This window comes from Rhinolophus hipposideros, assembly GCF_964194185.1.
Source record: "Rhinolophus hipposideros genome assembly, chromosome: 19".
In the NCBI taxonomy this organism is placed as follows: Eukaryota; Metazoa; Chordata; class Mammalia; order Chiroptera; family Rhinolophidae; genus Rhinolophus; species Rhinolophus hipposideros.
In genome coordinates this window covers 29,183,972-29,205,464 of record NC_138065.1, presented here as the reverse complement: position 1 = coordinate 29,205,464, position 21,493 = coordinate 29,183,972, and the positions used below count along the sequence as shown (strand labels likewise).

Here is a 21,493-nt window from a genome sequence, read left to right as displayed (position 1 = left end):
ATTTATTGCCTTTAGCTGCTTTCACACTAAAACAGCAGAGTTGAATATTTATGACAGAGACCATGTGGGTCATAAAGGCTAAAATATTTACTATCTGTTCCTTTACAGAAAAATTTTGCCAACCCCTACTCTATTTTCTATGCCTCTCTACCTCTTCCACATTTTCCATTTTCATCTGTTGTATCTTCTATATAATTTCTCCAGAAATATCTTCCGATTCACTAACTTTATCTTCAGCTATAATACACTATTTTAACCTTTTCATTGACGTTTTAATTTCCTTCACTGTATCTTGACATTCCTAGAAGTTCTCTTTGGATATCTCAGATATCTGAGAGCTATCCAAAGAGAAGTCAATCTGGTCAATTGAGTTTCATTTCCCTTCATCATTCTCTTAATACCCTCTTATTTCTTTTAACACATTAAATATATTTTTAAAATTTCTATATACAATCACTCCAACATCTGCAATTTTTTGGGGTGTGATCTCTGGAATGTTATTTCTGCTGCTCATCTTCACTGGTAATTAGGGAAATGCAAATCAAAACCATACTATTTACACATTCAGTTGGCAAAAATTAAAAAGTCTGTCAATATTGAGTACTTGAGAGGGCATGGATCAACAGCATCTCTTATATTTCACTGATAGGGTCAAAACTACTACAAATGTATTGGAAAACAACCTGTCATTATCTTGTAAATTTGAATATTCATATTCCAAGACCTAGCAATTCCCTTCTTGAGATCTTTACTCTGGAGAGACTTACACGTGCACACCAGGAGACATGAACAGGGATGTTTGTGGCCATACTCCTCAAAATGGTGAAAAAGGGTGCTATCTTCACCAATGGAATATTATATAGCAGTGAAAATAAACGAACAGGGATAAATCTTAGTATTATAATATTGAACGAAAAAAGCAAGTCTCAGAAGAGTTGACATAGTATATATATTTAATATACAATATAAGGCAAAACTAAATAATATATTTGTTTAGCATATATATGTTTATCAAGAGAATGGTAAACGCAGAATTCAGGATAGTGATTATGATGGGTGATGAGGTGGGAGGATAGGATAGAAAGGGCACATAGGTGGATGTAAGTTATGGTAGTGATCTTGTTTTTTGGCTTGGGTGGTGGGCTCAAGTGGCTTCGTTAGGTTATTAAAATATGTAAACAACCTATATAAATAAGCTGCAAAAGAGACATGCATAAACTAATGAAGAAAATGTATCATGAAGCATGAATTTTGATTCATCCAACTTTGTGCACCTGAGAAATAAAGAAAAAAGAAGAGATAAAACTAGAGATGAGAGAGAGGGAAAAAGAAAGAAAATAGGTTTCTACTATTTCTGCCAGGAACACTTTTTAATCTGCACGATCAAAGACAGCCATGGATAGGCCGAAAGTTAGCAAGACTCTTCAGATGAGAACTTCTGTCAACTTCATGGTCCAAAATTGTCATTTAACGACAGGCAATATACTGAATTAACTATATTAGCCTAATAAGAAAATACCAACGTACTTAGAAATTCTTATTTTGGGGGGTGAGGCAGAGGGGGAGGTGGGAGTAAAGGGAAGCAGGGCAGATGGACCGAGATGCATCATTCCTCTAGGGATCAGGGAGCCAGAAGCTGGGAGGGGCGGCGGCCTGGTCTTTGGTCGGGGAGAGACAGAAGACAGGGATCCCATTTCCCAAAGGAGGGAGACTCAGGATGTTAGCAACCTAATGCACATGCAGAGCGCCCCCTTCCTCGACGGCCCAGAGTAAGAGAGCTTGGGGAAAACCCAAACCCCTTCCCGCCGAGACTTCCTGGGTCCTAAGGCCCACACCAGCTCCATGCATACCCAGGGCTCTGGGCTTCAGAGGTCCCGCCCCCGGTCGCAGCGGACCCGGGGCCTCTCTGGCGGGGCTGGGCTTTGCACTGGCGGCCTGGGTCGGGGGCAGCCCTAAGGCTGTTCTTCCAGGCCTCGCCGGCCTCCAGCCGCGCCACGGAGCTCTGCGCCCGCCTCGACTACCAAGGGCGGTGGACCAGCCGGGGCAACAAATCATCAGCCCTTTCTAAGGCTGGCTCCGCACCGAGGCCAACAAAAGCGGTGGCTCCACCCCGGCCAGCCGGCGATTGCTCACTGTGGAGCAGTGATTCAGTCGGCTCGGCGAGCCAAGCAGCCCCTCCCTGCCCCAGGACCCTAGTCTTCCTCCGCGCCACACCCTGGGGAGGAATCTCCACCCTTTGTCTACTGCAAGCCTCCGGGAACCCGCCCAGTTCTCACCCCGCGCTCCACCTGGCCTCCCTAAACACTCCAAGAGCAAAACTCTGGGGTTTCAGTGCTCAGTGACTGCTCAGCAGTTTCCTCCAGAGCGCCTCGTCCAGGAGCTGCCATGAGCGCTGGGAATGGGCTTCGTCCCGCACTTTACCCAGCGTGCATGCTTCATAAGTGTAGATGATCAGTATATGCACGATGTCAGAAACCAGGAACGAAAACGGGGGTGATTCTGGGATGTTGGCATGAAAGACACTTCATATCCGGTGGGATCTGACATGCATTCACACAGGATGTTACAGTATGTACAGAGTGAATCTCATTAGTCCGCACTCAGCTTCGTTGGGAGTAGGGGGTGGTAAACTGGAGGGCACCCTGCTATACATGCGGGGAACCTGAGCTCTAAAGTAGAGAGTGTGCTCTGGGTAGGGTGTAAGTGTGGATGACGTGGTTTCCTTGGCGTCAATTTTTCTGTAAAATTGAGGGCATTGAGTTAGGGACCCTTCCAGTTCTGACACAATAGGATTTTGGGACTACTAGTCTTCATCAAACCCTCGCTCTACATCTACAGCATGGAAAGATCCCATCCTACCCAACAAAGAGGGCTATAATTTTACATGAGCTGGAGAAATGGCCTTCCAAACCTCAGAGGAGTCAGGTGAGTGAGCAGGGGCTTTCCTATTCAAGAATCTTCATATATAATCTCTGCTGTGTCTGCTCACTCGCGGGCAGTGAAAGAATTCACGAAGTCAGGTAGAAATATAGAAGGAAGATTTGTTAAAGTAAGAGAAGGGTCGGCTGGGCAGAGTCTGCTGGAAACTACTGCAAACTACTGTGTCGAATCTTTGTTTTGTCTCAAGTTTTATATTTTCTAACCACGATGCAAATTGCTTTGGATTGTAGTTGGGGGTGGGGGAAGGTGAAGTTAAGCCGGTTATGGAACCTTTTGCATATATTATGTAGATTTAAGTTGGAGCCAGGAGTGGATCCCATACAAAGGCAAAACCTCTCCCAAGTTGCAGGGCCAGCACTGGGCGGAAGAAAATAGAAACATTGAAACTGGTCTGCATGTATAGAAAATGTATAGGAAACAGAGTCATTAAGAGGCAAAGAAAGAAAAGAAAGCTTTCAAGGAGTCCCAAGCTAAATTACACTTGTTAAATCAAATTATACCAGAGGTCCAAATCTCAAAATAGAAGATATATAGTGCCACAATTACAATCCCTCTGTCTTAACCATCTCTATGTATTTGTAGACACTCTATGGTGTACAGAGCATTTTCACATCCATTATCCCATGTGATTCTTGTAAAAACCCTGAAAGGTATTCAATATTATATTATCTGGTATCTTAAGCAGTGGAAAGGCTGAAGTTTAACAGTTAAGTGACATGTGCAATGATTATACCCTTCTCTTCCTGTGTTGTCGCAGGAGCTTCTAGGGTAACCAGTGTAGTAATATGGAATCCTCTATTTTCATAATGGAAACCCAAAGCATGTCCCTCCACTTTTTCATCTACCTCCCTAAGATAGCCTAGGAAGGAAGAAGGTGCAGGTATGAAACCTCCGTGTGGGCCAGGGGCCAGACTGAGCAGAGTGATGGAAGATTTCCCCATAGTCACACAGTGAGGTGATACCAGCTTGTGGATGAACCCAAGACTTCATGTCCTAGCCCACGAACCTGCACTGAACATGTGCCAACATTCTTTAGACAAGCCTGTATCTGACATGGAAGCTACCAGGACTTACTCTCAAATTTATAAGAGCTGGTTGGTGCAACCTCCAAGAGGCTGGCACCTCAGGATGTCATTCCAAAGGGTGTCGACTCGCCTACCACAACCACAGGGACACTGTCCCTGTCAACCCCGTCATACTCATATACACTAGACAGTCTTTGCCCTCAGACTTACATTTACTAATTATCTTACCGGTGGTGACAGCCTCCTGTTCTTCCTAATTCCTTTCTCTCTGCCCCTCTCTGCTCTTTTCTTGGATGATTTTTTAAAAGTATCTTTTCCTAAAAAATATAGCTGCAGATAAAAATATACTCAGCCTTTACATACACGTTTCAGAGAATGAAAGCAGGAAAGCCCCTCCCCCACCTTCTCTCCAACCAGAGGTCAGTGTGAGAGTACAAACCCAGCAGGAGGAGTCAGCCTCTCTGACCTTAATAAATAATTCTGCTCACAGGTTTATAGGGGGCTTGATTTACGGTGTCCCATATCTTCCAGAAACACTGGCCCTTAGCTGAACCTGTGTAAAAAGCCACTTTGCATTTTTAACTCTCTCCAAACACAATTGGCCTGCACCTTCCTGTGGGATCCAGACACACAGAGGGAGGGAAGGGATTTCTTTCTCAAAGGCAATTCAAGGGCTTTAAGCTATCTGCCCTCTCTGATCACTTCATCCCACGTTCAGACCCTGGTGCCCCACCCTAGCTGGCTTCAGACTGTGTGCTTTCAAGGCAAAGGCTGTGGGCATCAGTATCATTATTTCCCTTCTAAAATCATAATGACCTTTTACCTCTGGTTGCCTGCTGTTATTAGATTCTGTGACCATGTTTGGGACTGACTTATGGCCAATTCCTTATGATGTAGGAAAATGCTCATGATATACTATTGGGTAGAAAAAAATTTGAATCAAAAACTCAATATTCAACACGTTCCCAATTTTGTTAAAGTATATACTCATCCACATATGTAAAAGAATAAAAGAAAATAGACCAAAATGTTGACAGTTATCTCTGGACTTACGGAAATCTTATTTTTTCCTTTATACTTTTCTGATTTTTCCAAACTTTCTAGAATGATCTTATATGGAAGGAGTACAGCGCTCAGACTCTGGAATTTGAGAGACATGCTTTGAATTCCACATCCCCCACTTAGTAGCTATGGGACCTTGGGTAAAATATTTTCTCTCTCTGAGCCTCAGTTTCTTCTCTGGAAAAGATTTCCTTACAGAGCTGTCTTGAGGAGGAAATGTGGTCATGCAATTTCAGCATGTGGCATGGTGCCTGATATACAGTAAGTGCGCAGTAAATGTTACATATTTTTATGTATTGCTTTATATTTAGGGAACAAAGTAAATATCCTTAAAAACCACTTTGCTCAAAATCTACCATTTGCATTAAAGGGCCCTGGGAAAACACCAAAAGCCCTCCTGAACACGTCGGGTCTCTAAAAGTGACTGGGACAAGAATCATCATAATGTAAACTAGGGTTTACATATCAATGTCTACGTGAAAAGGGAAATATTACAAGGGAGGGAAGGGTAGCAAGTGACGAACGATGATTGTGAGTGATGCAAGCCCAATGAAGAAAAAATATAGATGCTTTTAGAAGAAAAACACACAGAGGACTAGATCGGACCACAGAATAATTGATTAAACTACAAGTAACAAGCTTTAGAAAAGTATAAAGAAGAGATTCTGTGATGGGGTAAGCAAGGATGTTCTGCCTGGTTAGAGAGGCAGAGTTGCCAGGGCTCAGACAGGGTGACTAAGGAGGTGAGTAAGAAGCAGCCCTGACTTTAAGTGGGCACAAGGTAGCTCCCAGTGAGACAGGGACTTTGGGACCAACCCATCCCGGGAGCTCTGAAGTGCAGGTGTTTACAGCAACAGGTGCCATGAGGTGAGCTGAGTAAGATAACAGGAGAATGTGCACTTCACCCATCTGAATATAGCTGTGGCCCTGGATCAACTCACACTGTACTTAAGCAGTATGGCCTGCCAACAGCCCAACTTGTTTTGTGCCAAAGACACTAGTGGAAGTTGGACAAGAGAAAGAAGTGAAAGGGGAATTACCACCATTGCCAAGGTTTCCATAATGGAACCCCAGCCCTCTTCCCCACCTCCAAGTGGTTATACAGAGGAGTTATACAGAGTTATACAAAGTTATACAGAGGAGGCCCCAGGGAGCCTCCCAAGCTCCCAACATGGTCCGAGGAGGAGGAGATAGGTGAAGAGGGGATGGCTTCATCAGCCAAGGGCTCAACAGTTCTGGAGGCCAAGTCTCTAAGGAGTCTCCTGTGGCACCGACCACTGTGTCTTTTCACAATCCAGGAAGTTTTCACAACTTCCCAGGAAGATTCCCCCCAGTCTCTGCCACATAAGACCAGCTGAGCAAGAGAGCTGCTTCCCAGGGCATTCACTCCACCCTAAGTGCCCTTGTCTCCACTCTTAGAAGTTTTATTTTTCCCATTTTTTCTTTGCGAATTCAAATGCCTACCAGGACCAGGTAGGCACAAAAATGAACAAAGCAGGCTGAGCGTTACGCGACTAGGAGAGGAGGAGACTGGCATACTTGTCTGAAAGGAGCAGACAAGTTAGTAGTACTCAGTTGCTACTAACCATTGCCAAGGAAAAAAGGTAGGCCAATATTGCCAGAGCTTCTGGTTTTTTAGAAAAATCAGGAAATTCAGATTTCTATGTGAAATCTTCTTATATTAAAATTTTGGTAAACAACTATAATCTGCAGAATTTGGGGGTAGGAGGAAACAGAAAATTTGAGAGTTGAAATGTTTTTGAAGTACATTTAGGTCAAAGTATTCACTTTACATGAACAAATTGAAGGCCAGAAAGGTTCATGTCCCCCAACTTCTAATCTAGAATTTTTTCCTTTAGGCTACCCTGCCTGTCATTAGAGGCCTTTGCAATTATTCAGACATGAGATGATGAAATGCTGAACAGGGATGGTGACCCTGGGAAAGAAGAAGGTAAACTTTGCTGTGCTCTTGACTCTAGTCTAAAAAAAAACATTTTATTGTTATTCATCCATCCATCCAACGATCGTTTACAGATCATGAGTCTATGAACGAAGGACTGTGCTAAACATTAGGTATGCAGAAATGACAAAGGTACCACTTCTCCTTTCAAGCAGCTCACAGGCTGTGAGTGGGTGGGCTGAAGCCAGAACCTACTTGTTGGTGCATCTGTCAACCACACTGCCTTAGGCCTGCTCACAGGAGCCCTCAGCTAATAGTCACACCCTCACTTTCTCTAAAGCATCTCCCATCACTGGACGTCATTCCTGAGAAACAGAGAGGGGGTCAGAGCACTTCTCCTACTCCAAGAAAGCCTGGAGCACTTAAGTGACCCATCAGAAGCTGGAACAAGAACAGGGACCCAATGCAGCCACTCAATGCCAAGCCGCTTTCAGCTCAGGGAAGGTAAGTTCCAGTTCATGCTTTACCTTTGTCAAGCTGCCACTTCATACCAGCTGAAGTTTCTGTGTGGGTGTGTGCTGAGGAGAGAGGAGATCCTAGACCAGGACTCTCCTGTCTATTTATCAAGTGGCCTGCTCAATTCCAGTGGCAGCTGACGGTTTATCTGGGTGACCAAATAGTGATGGCATCCTTGGGCCACAGCTTCTACAATCAAGTAGAGCATCATCACCCAGTCTGGCTCTCCCCATCAACAAGAAACAACCCACTAGTGGCTCTTAACATATCTACTCCTGGGAGAGGAATGTAGGGCAGGAGCAAACAAGGTGAGGTGGTTAGGCCTGGCCCTTGTCTGCCACTCTGCCTTATTTTGCCATGGCTCTTGATATGCAAATATCAAACACAATCCCAGAACTGGCTCCAGGAAGGTAACCTATCATGTGGACATGATGGAGGCCCCCCTCGGCTTCCGCAGGCCCTTTGCTGGAGAGTTATGGCAGGCTGAGGCCTCTGGGCCTTTCTGTATAGACAAGAGGATAATGGACTACAACCCTTTTATAAATGTTTAAAGGTTAATAGGGAATAAGTGGGCAGGCTCGTACCGGCATCTATGAAGAAGGAAGAGAGAAATGGAAGAATGGAAGAGCAAAAGTTAAAATTCAATGAACATCTACTATGAGCCAGACCCTTGAAACATGTATCACTCTTTATTCATGTGTTATCTCCATTTTCCAGGGAAAACTGAGTCTGAGAGATTAAATAACTTGTGTCCATGGTCACACAGCTGGCCAGACAGACTTGAACCCAGTTCTACTGACTCCCCCAAATCTGTGTTCTTACAGGACACCATGCTGCTGAGATTGGGAAGGCTGACTAGGGTGACTTAGGACATGCCACTGCTATAGAGAAAGGCACTGGAAAAGATTCAGGACTTGATCAACTCTGACCCCTAGGGCTGAAAACCCAATGGAAATTAGTATTCTTTTTCCCAGTGCTAGACGACATTTCCTTGTTCCAATAAATGGATATTTCAGTGTTAGGGAGCTCTCCTTTCACCTGCTCCCCTCACGGGGCTGAGATGTGCAGACAGGAAACACACAAGGATCTAGGGCCATACCTTCCTTTAGATTCCTCCACATTGAAGTACTGTTCCTACTGTCCCTGATCAGTCAGCTGTGGGAATTGAGTAGGGGTCAGAGGCACACCTAGAGGGTAACCCCCAACATATCTCACTAGCTCTTTCTCCAAGGCCTAGACTATTACTCTTTCCCTCTGACCACGGGAAGCCCAGGAGTGCAGAAGATACCAAAGCAAAATCCATTCAGAAATGTTTTGTTGAACACTTACTATGTGTCAGGTACTATTATAGGTGCCTGGGCTACATCAGTGAACAAAGAGACTAAGTTCCTTGCTCTCGTGGAGCATACATTCAAGCAAAATCAAGTAAAAAGATGATTGGGTTTTTTTGTTTGTTTTGAGGTAGTACTGGTTAGTAGAGAGGGAATGGGTCTTGGTGTCAGACAAGCCTGGGTCAAAAGACCAACCCTAATCACCCAGATGACCTCTGGGCAAGCTATTTACCCCAACGAATGGTAGCTTTTGTATTTGTATTAAGTTGGTGCAAAAGTAATTGCTGTTTAAAAGGTTAAAAATAACAGCAAAAACTGCAATTGCTTTTGCACCAACCTAATAAAATGGCAACAACAACATGTTGTAGAGATGTAAGGATTAAAGATAATATATATAATATGCCTGGCACAGAGCAGGGTTCAAAATGATAAACAATTTTTCCAAGCCCACCCGAACCGGCAGATTCTCGGACAACTCACATGGTCTCTTACTTAGGGGCTGCAACCAGAGCATCATCTCCACAATGTCTTAGAGATAGTGTGGTGGGGTGAGGAGCATACCTGGATTCGAATCCACTCACAGTCAAGGAGTTTCCCCTCTAGAAACATCTGCTCCTACCCCTACCCGCAGGCCCCATTGAAGGTACAGGTTCTTGTGGTCATGTCCGAGTAGTCCCTATTCCCCTCCCGCAGGCCAGACAATTAGCAGGGTGGGTACGGGATTTCAGCTGGAATCAGCAGCTACTGGCATTTGGACTGAGGGACTCTGGAGGAGTAAGCAGGAAGGCCGCACAGATTTGGAGACTGAGGCTGCTGCTCGATCAACCTCAATGCGTCCTGCACACGTGGATGAGGGAGCAGAGTGCTTGCGGCTCCAGGGAGAAGGCACAGTCCACACACAGGTTACACTTCCCACCACTAAGTTCTGTGATACTTCTCTGTAACCTTCTAGGAAAGCCTTTTACTTTTGCTTCCTTGAGTGGGTTCTGTTCTTACAACAAGATGATCTCTAAGACAAATTCTGTACCTGTCTCAGGAGGTGATTGTTGTGACATAATATGAAAGCAGCTGGCATTTAGTTGACATTCAATAAATGCTATTGAATCTCTCTCTGTACTTATCAACCAGTAATAGAAAGAGGAAATCCATATATGGGCTGGACTAGGGTTGGACCTCAGCCTTCTGTTTTATGAATATCTTTATTCACCTGTAAAATGAAGACAATACTAGTACCAACCTTATTGTTTGCTGGGAATATTAAATGAGAAAAGTTTAATACCTAGCACATAATTACTGCATGTTAGCTCAGACTGTTACTTCTACTATTGTTGTTATTATTTAAGATGCAACAAGTCTTATTTCAGGTCTTGATCTAGGCTAGAAGGGAGCAGTAATCTCCCTTCTCACAGTAACAGCAGAATCTGGAGCAAATAGTGAGAGAAGAGAGAAACGTGTGCTGGAGAGTGAGGTCACAGAAATGGGCAGTGGAGAGAAGGGACTGACTTGAGAAGGGGCACATAGGTCTAGCATTTTAGCATTCATACAAAGCTGTCACCTACCATAGCTCATTTGTCCATCACGACACTCACTATAGGGTAGATAAGGAAAGGTGATATTATACACACTTTATAGATAAAAAAATTGAGGCTCAATAAAGGTGTGTGCAATATGTACCAACCAAATATCAATGCGCTCTTTTATCCTGTAACACTACACTGCCTCTGGAAAGTAGGATAAAGGGGCTGAATTAACAAATAAGGATTGGACAAGAAACTGGAGGGTTTCTTTTCATTCCGAGGTTCCATTCAGATTGCTTCTGGGCATCCCAAGAAACTCAGCGGCCCCAGAATGTAAGCAGGGGGTTGCAAATGTAAGCAGGTGGCATCCTTGGGATGCCAGCCCAAGGATAGGATTTATACCAGGTTGGAAGAACACACAGCTTTAGCACCAGGCCCAGGAGAAGCTTTCCTCTGGCAAAGGACAAGGGCAAGTCCTTCACCATCAGGGCACAGTCTCTTTGGTAACACGGGCTGCCCTGCAGTGGTCTCCAAAGGCCCTCCCAGCTAAATGGTGTATGGAGTCCAGGCCTTTGCTTCCTGAAGTCAGGGTTGAAAAGTGTTCTCCAGGGACACAAATGCAAGTTCTCTGGAATACTGCCACAATCAAGGCTTGCTGTGTGCCCCCAGGTTCAGTACACTTGTCCTGGAGCTGAAAGTGGGCGATTCTCGTTCACTCCCTGCCTCCCGGACATTGCTTCCCCCAAATCCCAACATAGTGCCTGGCATACAGTTTGTATCCACTTCAAAGCTTGTTGAATGAACAAATGAACAAGAGAATCAATGACAGATTGGCTCTGGCAATAAAACTGGCCTGTGCTGTCACATTACAGCAGCCTCGCCCCACTGACTCTTAGCCCCCAAATCAGAGCTCCTAGTCAGCTGTCAAGGAACTCTGAAGAAGAGTTGGTCAGAGTGCTTCCTCTCCACACTTCCTCTGACCGTCCAGAGTGGCCACACCCTGAGACAAGGTCAGAGCCAGGGATGCCCAGGCAGGAGGAAGGCTCTACCCATCCTTTTCCAGGACTTCTGCTCCATCTCAATTACCCTGTTTCTCCCAGCTCAGAGCCTCCTATCTGGGAAGGGCTGGGGAAGGACCAAGAGAAGAGAGACAGTTCCATTAGGAGCTGCACAGCAATGAGGGTGCTGCCAACAGTGCTTCTCCTTTACATTTTCTCTAGTGCTAATGACCTTAATTGTTAATAATAGCAGCAACAATAACAATCATGGCACAGCACTTTTGTGGTTCCTGGCATCTTTCTTCCAAAGTGATTCTAGCAAATGACCTCACCATGACACATATCATCCTTGTAGGGGCTACAATGGTTCTCCCTGTTAGATGGGTAGAGAAATTGGGGACTGAGAAGGTTTGACATTGATCTGGGTCACACAGCGACGCACTGATGAGGTCAGGGTGCACTCACAGACCTAGTAAGGAGAATGGATGGGGCTCCAGCTTTGGCTCAGCCTCAAACTAGTCTGGTGTCCTTGGGCAGGTCTGTAGGTTTCAGCTTTTTCACTTGCAAAGGGGGAAATTGGACCATTTCTCCATCGCTATCTCAAATGCCCTGGCTCAGTTAAATGATCTAACCCCCATCCCAAAGCCTATTAACTGACCTCCCTTGTACCAAGGTCAGAAAGCCCCTAGAAGTTAGTATGCCAGCTGTGCCTGTCCTAGCATCCTAACAGATGTCCTATCAGTGCTTCCCACAAAGAACACTATAGTAGACAGCAGGGAGGAAACATCAAGAAATCATCCTAATGGTCCATGAACACCAGGAGAGCAGGCAGGCAGCAGGCTGCTGCTGAGGCCAGATGCCATCCTGCCTATGACACCAGTGCTGGCTCAGATAAAGGCTGGAGGTGATCCAGCACTAGGTTGGTGGGCAGGGGTGGAGAGGAGACAGCCTCCCTCACCTGCCAGAGTATCGCACTCTCCATGATGCTCAGAGTGTTCTCAGCCAGATGCAGCAACACAGCCCTTCCTCCCAACCTGCTTTCCCTCCCCACTCTCTCCTCCATCAAATCTGTCCTCTCTCTTCATTCATATCCTGTTTGGCAATCACCTCCTCCAAGGGTAATTTTCAGATGAGCCCTGCCAAATTCTGGTCTCCACATCCCCACTATCACCCCAGTTAGCTCCCAGAATCACTAGGTCATGTGTCCCTGTGCCAGATGTGGCTTCAAGTGTGTATCCTTCTCTTGTCTGCCACTAGGTAGGGAGAAGAATCGGGGGATATTTCCTATTTCCTCCTTCCTTAGTTTCCTCTAGCCTCAGCTCTGGAATAGTGGACTATAGATGGACAGCACTCGCCTCTCTACCCATGGGCAGCTGTGCTGGCTAATTACCAGAAAGGCTAAAGCTGGGATCTCTACCAGAGTCTGGACATATGCTCAGGCAATGTGTCTACCTAAAGGGCCAAAAGTCTGGACTGAGAGGGAGGGCAGACTGGCCTAGCAGCTGGTGGCTTTACTCAAATTTCTCCAAACCCAACCCACAGTTCAGATGAAAACCTCATCTCTCCATCTCACAGCACTGACTGTGGTCCCTGATTTCCAATGTCTAAATATATTAATATTAGGTTGAACTATGTTAAATTGTCTTTTGTAGGTCAAAAGTGGTTGCATACTGGCAACTTCATATGGTTGGACCTAGTAACTCTTTGGGGGATTATGTTCCCTAGGAGTTCCCAACTCCCTGAAGGCTTGGACCTCTGTATCTCTACCTAATCTTTCCTAATTTTTGGCTTAGGACATTGCAGAGTCGTAGCCTTGGAAAGTGTTGAGTAGGTACTTCTTAACTGAACTTCCAGAGTCGTGAGATGGGAAATCTTAGAACATGTCCTAGCCCCAAACCTCAAGGGTCTGTCTACATGGCAGATCCTTTTAAGGTTCCTCACCTCTGGTCATTCTGAGTAGAAGGATGGAATTCAGCCACAAGCTGTACATTGAGTTAGACTCTGTGGTAAAAAGAGTTTGGTTTGGGCTTTGAGAGTTTTGCCTCTTTGTAGAAAAGGAGTCTTGAATCAGAAATGCTTGTTTGTCCAAGCTTCTCTGCATTTTACAGTGGGGAAATGAAGGCTCAGAGATATCACCTGCCTAGGTCAAGGTCACACAGCAGCCCAGATCACCAGTTTTCTGGCTTCTAGTCTCGTGCTCTTCTGGCAGGCCTGGCAGCACAGAACAAATTCCTCCCTGTCTGCCCCTTACAATTTTTTGGCTCCCACTCTTTCAGGCTCCCTAGCAAGACAGAAGAGGAATTGACTAAAGGATCAATAGCCTTCTCCTACATGAAAAGAGCCTGAGTCATGCTAGATTTGGCCCTAGGGTTTCCAGGGAGAGAAGAGAGAGAGAGATGAGCGGTCCTAGAAATCTGATCTCTTTCCAGAGCTAGGACCAGGCTGGGAAGGTGGGGGTGGGCAGCATGGTGTTTTGGGTCACTGACAGTGCAGCTGGTATGCTATCCCTGCCAAGGTAGGTGGGGGAGGGGTAAAAGGCCTTGCTTAGCCCAGGCTTGAAAGCTCAGGGCTGGCATAGCCAGGTTCTCTCAGAATTACCTAATTATAGAATTCAGAAGGGATATCTCTTGGCTGTTGGTAGATTCCTCATGAGACCCTTCCTAAAAGGTATGTGGATGATTCTGGAAGCCCTCTGTCCCTAGGATTCCTCAGCTGACCATGGCAGGGGATGGGGGTGGGGAATGCCTGCTACCACCTGATATGGGGGGCGGGGCAGCCAGCTGGTCCACCCATTATGCCCAGCTGCTTCCTGCCTGATGTTGGCAGCAGTGAGAGTGAGAAGGAAGACTCCCTGAAGGAAGTCACATTGTCAGATCCCTTATGCACCCTAGGTGGGGACTAGGGAGCTTCGCAGGTCAGGAGTTTGGGAGATAAGTGAAAGGAGTCCAGGAATCTAGGAGTCCTTCTGGGCATTGACTTCTCTCATATGCACATACATACTTTTTTTTTTGCTGAACCGTTTGAAAATCACTTGCAGACACTTTGCCCCTAAATACTTTTGCTAAGATTAAGGATATTCTCCTACAAAACCATCGTCATTATCATTACCATATCTTAAAAAGTTAATAATAATTACACGTCACCTAATATCTATGCTAAAAAATTTCCCAGTTTCTCCCAGGATGTCTTTTATGGTCTTTTTTTTTTTTTTTTTTGACCCAAGATCCAACTAAGGTTTATGCATTGCCTTTGGCTGTGTCTCTTTAGTTTCTTTAAAAGACTAGTTTCTGCTGCCTCCCTACCCTCCTCCCAGCACACAGTTTTTGTGTTTTTATGATATTCAGTCTTCTGAAGTCCCAGTTGTCGTGTACAATGGCTCACATTCTAGATTTGTCTTTTGTCTCCTCATGATTAGATTCAGGATAACATTTTGACAAGAACATAGGTGAGGTGGTCCCACGCATGCTATCTCGTTACTTGGTTAAGGTGAACAGTGCTGACTCTCCCGGTTGTAAAGACAGGTTTTCCGTTTTGTAAGGAGTAAGTAATAATTCGTGAGGATTACAATGAGACCAACCTTTCACCCAATGGTTTTAGCATCCATTAGTATTCATAAACCGAGCCTGAATCATCTATTCTGTTGGGGGCTGCAAATTGGTAAATTTAGCTTTGTCATTACTTCTACATTTCATTAGCTGGCATCCTTCTGTTAAGAGTTCTCCCTCCTTGCTCCATTTTAACTGTCAGAATGGACTCGTGGAATCTTTTATTCAGTGTCTTACAATCTATTACTGTTATTCTTTTAGATGCTCAGTGTGTCCCAAATTTGCCCAGTGGGAGCCCCTTTAAGCCAACTCCTGTGTCCTTTTGCCATGAGCATGCTCTGGCATTACATGACTCACTTGTATTTTCCCAGTCCCAGATGTGGAATCAGCCATATCTCCAAGAAGAACTGCTTTCTTTTAGTGAGAAGTAGTACTTACAGATGGAAACACAGCACAACATGTGTTCATTTTGCTACTGTGTAGCACAAGATGTGTTCATTGCTACTGTGTAGCACTGCTTCTAGACTCTTCCAGTGGACAGACAGAGGAGATACATACAGAATCACAGGGTTCTCCCTCACCTTTCCCCATTCTATATTTTTGTCTCTCTTCTTCCATAGTGAAATACCCTGATTTCCAGAAATATCAACGTAGTTACTCATTTGATCTATCCCTACAAAAAACAATTTCCAATTTGTGACACCAATACCACGACAAATAACACACCTAACAAAGTAAAGTTCAAGGTTATTGTAGCAATTCTTTTTATCCTTAGAACATACATTCCTCTATGAATATGGAGTCAGGAAATTAAATTAAAAAGTTACTTGAATTAATTCCTTTCTTTGCAAAGTAATAAAATTGATATACAGTTAGGTTCATTGTTTCTGTTGTGGTCAGCTTTAGGGTTTTTTTTCTTTCTTTTGGATCTAATTTAATTTGTGAATACGTAAAATATTTATGTGGTTCAAAAATCAAAACTGTCTGAAAAGGTATAATTAGTAAAATTTCACTCTCATTCTTGTGTCCTCTACCCTGTTTCCACCCACCCCCTATAGATAAACGTTTTAATTAATTTCTGGTTTATCCTTCCTGTGTGTGTGTGTGTGTGTGTGTGTTTGCAAAAAATATTCTTATTTCTCCTGCTTTCTCAATCCAAAGGTGGTATACTACATATACTCTATTGCAATGTACTTTTTTCATTTAATAACATATCCTAAAAATGACATTGGATCGGTTCACAGGTCTCCTACTCATTGTTTTTGGCTACATAGTACTCCATTATGTGGATGTGCTGTTGTTCATTCAACCAGTCTATTAAGGATAGGCATTGAGTAGTTTCCAATTATTTCCTTTCCTGTTACAAATATGCCTCAGAGAATTGCCTTGTGTGTATATCTTTTTGTATTTGTGAATGTGCATTTTCTGGATAAATTCCTAGAAATAGGACTTCTGGGTAAATGCATATGTTATTTTTTTTTAGATACTGCTAACTTCCCCTCCATAGGGGTTGTACTGGTTTGCACGCCTGGCATTGATTTTGCAATGTAAGTGGATCTTGTTATGAGGTGTTTGTTCTGAGTTGAGTTTCCCCAGCCTACCGAAGAGTTCTTAACCTCCCACCAATAACACACTACCCCAAGCTCCCTCTGCTCTAGTGATATCGTAGGAAGGCAAGAACAAAGGAGTCTCACTGATTCCATTCCAGCTCATCTTCCTGAATTGTCCCAGAGATTTCTGTACTCCACTTCGGGAACCAGAGCAGAGGGAAGTGATGAGGCTGAAGACTTCACTTCAGCCAGAGGAATAGAGTGAGGAGAGGCAAAAGAGGGCAGAGACACCTAAGTTCCCACCTCCCCTTTCTCTTCTTTGGCCACTCCACTACCCCTCCCGACACAGATTGCCTCCAATGGCTCCTCCCCTGACTGGGAGCCTTTGGTTCTGGTTCTAACCAGATCATGCTAGGTTTCCCTCCTCAACCCACATTCATGTGGGCTGAACACAGAGGACTGGCATAGGGTGGAGGCAGAAGTCGAAAGTCCCTGTCATTTCTGTTTTAACATGTGCAGAGGAAGTAAGTCAGTGGAACAAGAATGGCTCATACAAGGGAAAAGAGGAAAGAGGAGACAAAGAGAAATGCTGGGAAAGGAAGCTGAGTACAAAACATTCCACACAAGCCTCTTGGACTCCAGCCCCAGAGCCCTCTTTGCTATGACCCATTCTACAGAAAGGGAAAAAATGAGTGGGAAAAGGATACCATCCCAGTTTGAGGGGGCCCACATGTTCTGTTTGTGGCCCAGAGGTCTTGTCTTTCTTATCCCTCCCTTCTTCTCACACCTACGCACCACATATCAATTGGAGATGACAGAAATCAATGCATGTCTGAGGAGCAGGGAACTGAGCTGGGAAGAGAGTCTGTTCAAGGGCTAGGCTTGGGAGAAGAGGTCAGAGGGCAGGAAGAATTCCTCCAGGAAAGGCAGTGAGGCCCAGGACAGAGCATTCCTCTTTTAGATCAAATCAAACACCTGGGTTAATCTAAGCCAAACACTTTCTTAAGATCCAGAGGACCAAGAATGAACATCTTCCTTTCTTTTCTCCAAAGTTGGGTGGATCTATAAAGTCCTAGACAGGCAGGGCTTATTCATGTCTTTGGGTGCTGGGTCCAAGGCCAGGAGCATAGAAAAAGAGAGAAAAGGGCCCGCGGGGTGGGCGTGGGGTTTACTGAAAAAAAGCTAAGTTTTTGAATAAGAGGCAGTGTCCAGTGGAATGTTGAATTGCTGACAGGTGGCAGCTGGGTTAGTGCTGTGCTGAGCAGTGGGGGGTTCCTCTTCCTATCAAGACCCTCCAATCACTGAGAGTGGGGGAGAGTAAAGCTCTCCAAACCCTTGCCCAGGGATTTCACCTCCCTCCCCCACACCACCTTACTTCTTCCAGCACTCACACCTTGGGCAAACTCTTAACTGTTCTACTTTTGCCCCTCACTGTGCCCTCCTATTTAAATGTCAGACTTTCTTCTGACATCCAAAGACTATACAAATCTGACTCAGTCATTCCCTTCCACTATTATTGTGGGAGCATTAGCCCAGATGAGGTTGATTCCCAGGCTCCCCGCAAAATGCCACTTCCTTCTTTCAACAAACATTGTCCAAGCACCTTTTAACTTCTCAGGTACTGTGTTAAGTAAAGGAGCCTTCGGGGCTACCAGAGCTGTGTTCTTTCGACTTGACCTTGAATTCAGCACAGGACGCGGAGGTGGACACCGGAAGGGAGAAGGACTGTGGCCCCCTCCTGGGTTCAGAGCACTTTCTGCACAAAGCCCTCCGACCAAGAAAGAGCCGGGAGTGGAGCTGAGGTGCTAGGGGAGGGGCGTCGGCGCATGCCAGCACAGAGACACCGGGAAAGCAGCCGCGGGTTCGCTGCATTCCGGATACAGCCCCACAGCCTCTGACCCCACAGCTCACCGCCACCGGAGCAGGCGCATGGGTGCACGCTAAATTGGGAACTCTCCCCGAACCTACCAGAATCTATCCCTAGTCAGAGCACTGAAAATTGGAAGGTCGGCTGCAAAAATGGTGCACCCCCCAAGAGGGAAGGGCGCGGGGAGGGGCCTGGGGAGCGGTGTGATTTAGGTGGTGTACTTCCGCAAGACGGTGGCAGGGAGGATGGGGCTCCAGTGCAAGTGCCAAGAAATGGATTCTCCCCCTCTCCTTCCTACAGAACAAGGGCAGGATCCTATCTTGGGTACCCTAGCCCACTGAGGAAGGCCTCGTTCCCTTCTTGATCAGAATACAGGGAGGGAGGAGCTGTTTAGCCTTAGGGTGCAATCAGGTCAATCGTCCAACACCTCAAAATGAAAACAGGTTCCTGTTGCTTCCCCAGCCCCCATTTAAGCTCTCCTCCTTGTCATTTACTTCCTTCTTTCCAGTTTCTAAGCTCTCTCTTTTACCAACTCCTCCAACCAAACTAGCTGGGGCAAAGGGCAGGTGCTTCCTCTCCCCCTGGATTGAACCCTACAGTTGTGTCAGCTTCAGGTCCAGGACAACCTCCCAGAGCCAGCTCTCCATGTCCCCATCCCCCCATCCTCCAGGCTAGCCGCTCACTAACCATCAAGAGCCATCACCTCTTTCTGCCCTCCTCCTCATAAACCTTCCTCCAGCCTGTCTCTCCTGACCCCAGGCCCCTCTCCAAGGACTCTCCCAGCCTAGGAGAACCCTGGTATCTTCCCTTCTTCCTTGTGAAGAGGGCCCCAGCTGAGGGGGTTGGAGGGGGACCTCCACATAGGAATGTCTGAAGGAACAGCTCTGGGGAGGGGCTCAAGGAGCGAGGGGAGGATCTTAAGAGAGGAGGATCTCCACCCAGTGGAGGAGGTGGCGCTGTAGAATGGGATTTTTACTTCCCCTCCCCCTAGCGGCGTCAGTTGAGGGCCCGCCTATTTCTTCATCTGACATTCCCCTTACCAGGCCAGCCCGCGCAGACTTCGCCTCTGCAAGTTATTGTAAGTCCATGAGGAATGCCCAGGAGAAAGATGCCTCTGGCCAGCAGGTGCCTCCCAGGATGTGGCTGGCCCCTCCCGCATCCTCCATACCCAGCAAGAGAGAGCCCTGGTCCTTCTGTGATGTTGGAGTGCGTGAGGCTGGACTCGTCCGGGAGAGGATGCTAGCCAGCTTCCTCCACCCCAAGAGCGAGCCAAGTATGTGAGTGAGCATACGTGTGAAGGGAGGCTAGGAGGAACAATACAGCCTTAATTTCTACCTGTTCAGCCCCAAGACGTTCTGGGACACTCCCAAAGATGCCTGCAACCAACCCCAACCGCCAAACGCTCACCCCTACAGTCAACAGCCTTGAAATTGCAAACTTTCCAACTTCACTCCTTCTCCTTTCTCACGGAGATACATGGGGCGGTGCCCTCAGATACACTCATACAGTTGGTTCTTGACGCTCTGCTCACACTCAAACAACAGCAGTACAGGGAACTCCCAGCTTTTTCCACAGCTAATTATAGACGTGAAAGTCTGAAGATGTTTTGCAAGTGGCAGAGAGAAACTGCTGAGGTTTCTGTATAAAGCCAAAGAAATTTAATTTGTGTACTCCTCTTCCTCACCGCCCAACTTCTAGCTCCACCCAACCCCCAGTGAGTCCCTCTCCTAGTCTTCACTGCAGCCCCTCCTTCTTGTTGAAGATTTCCTACTTGGTTCTTTTTTTTTTTAACCCCCCGTCTATCTTTGGGGCTTTCGAGAAAGGGAACAGACGCGGAAAATATTTTTGCAACAGTTTTCCATTTGGCATCTCATTCCCAAGCCAAGGGGGAAGGGAAAAACAGGAAAGGAAGAGGAGTGCATTTTCCAAAAGCTCATTTTGGGTGTGAAAAAGACAGTCCTTCCATTCCCCTACCCCCACGGCCCAGGAATAACAAAAACTAGGAAAAGGAAAAGAAGTCACTTGTTTGATTATACGGCTTCTCAAAACTGAGTCTAGGAAAGGAATACAGTGTTTGACAAATCTGTGCGCACGCGCGCGTGCGAACACACACACACACACACACACACACACACACACACAAAACCAGTTGCAAGAAATATGCCAGGAAGAGTAAATTCGGAAGTTTTAGAAGCCATTGAGAGGAAGGAAAGAAACAAAGTTTGTAAATCGCGAGTCAATTCATTCTCTGCAAGCCTACCTCTTTTTCTAGCAAAGATCCAGGCTTCTCCAAGCAGGACGCTCCCTCCGGGTTTCCATGGACAGGGTAGGGTGGGGGTGACCACCACTGGTCTCCCCAGTGTGGCAGTCTCGCTAGAGAATCTGGCTTTAATCTCCTGCCTTTTCAGCCACCGCCAGGGAGTGGGCAGGGTCTCCTCCCCCCGGTCCTCCCAGTAGGAAGGACCTCTCAGTTTCCTGGAAGAAAATAATGCGGGGGAGCTGGGCGGGTGTCTAAGATCTGGCTCTCTTCGGAAGGATGGTTACCCAGGAAGTTCGTGTCTTCCCCCTCAACCCCCAGCTTTGGATGGTCTCAACAGCAGAGCTTTCTTAAGAAAAAGCTTGTCATGGCAACAGCTCGAGCCAATTCGACCAGACTGTAGCTCACCAGCTCTCCCCAGCAGTGAGGGAGGAGAAAGGGGAGGAGTAAGAGGTGGAAGGGAGGTGGGACTTGGCGAGAGGCCAGACTAGCGCTCCACTGTTAAGGTGGCCCGATTGCAATCTATGGCCTCTTCCTGGTTCGTCTTAAGGGGGAATGGAGAAAGGAAGGGGAGGAATCCTTTCTTCTCTCAGAGTTTCCTCCCCGCCTTTGCTCTCACTTGTTGAAAGTAGAGTGGGGGATGGAGGTGGGGAGTGGATGTGGGTGGCGGTATTTAACCGTTGCTGGGTGGAGGGAAAAAAGGAAGCTTCTGCCGGGCGGTTGGCTTCCTGCATCTCCTTTTGGGCCTCTCAGCCTCTTACTCACTTAGACCCAGGACCCAGAAACCCAAAAACCCAAGGTGTATGGGGAAACTTGTACCATCCACTTTCACCCTCTGGCCCCTGTCTGAATAGGGAGCTCATTGGAGAAGCATAAGGAATTGCTTGGGTTACACACACACCTACACGGTTTTGCCTACACACACACCTTAGTACACAGGCTTCACCCATATTTCACACACACCACTGTTGGTCACGTTTTGCTC

General features: G+C 46.2%; 1 protein-coding gene across 4 annotated transcripts in view; it reads right to left on the bottom strand.

Annotated features, from left to right (window-relative positions):
• Positions 1-20,936, bottom strand: part of ATP2B4 (ATPase plasma membrane Ca2+ transporting 4) — a 91,005-nt gene extending 70,069 nt beyond the window's left edge. For 2 of the 4 annotated variants that reach the window (XM_081026954.1, XM_081026952.1), the window contains exon 1: positions 20,512-20,936. The gene's annotated coding sequence lies outside the window, so the exon portion shown is untranslated. The remainder of the gene's footprint in view (positions 1-20,511) is intronic. The other 2 variants (XM_081026953.1, XM_081026951.1) reach the window with 1 other exon arrangement.
• Positions 20,937-21,493: the final 557 nt, after the last annotated feature.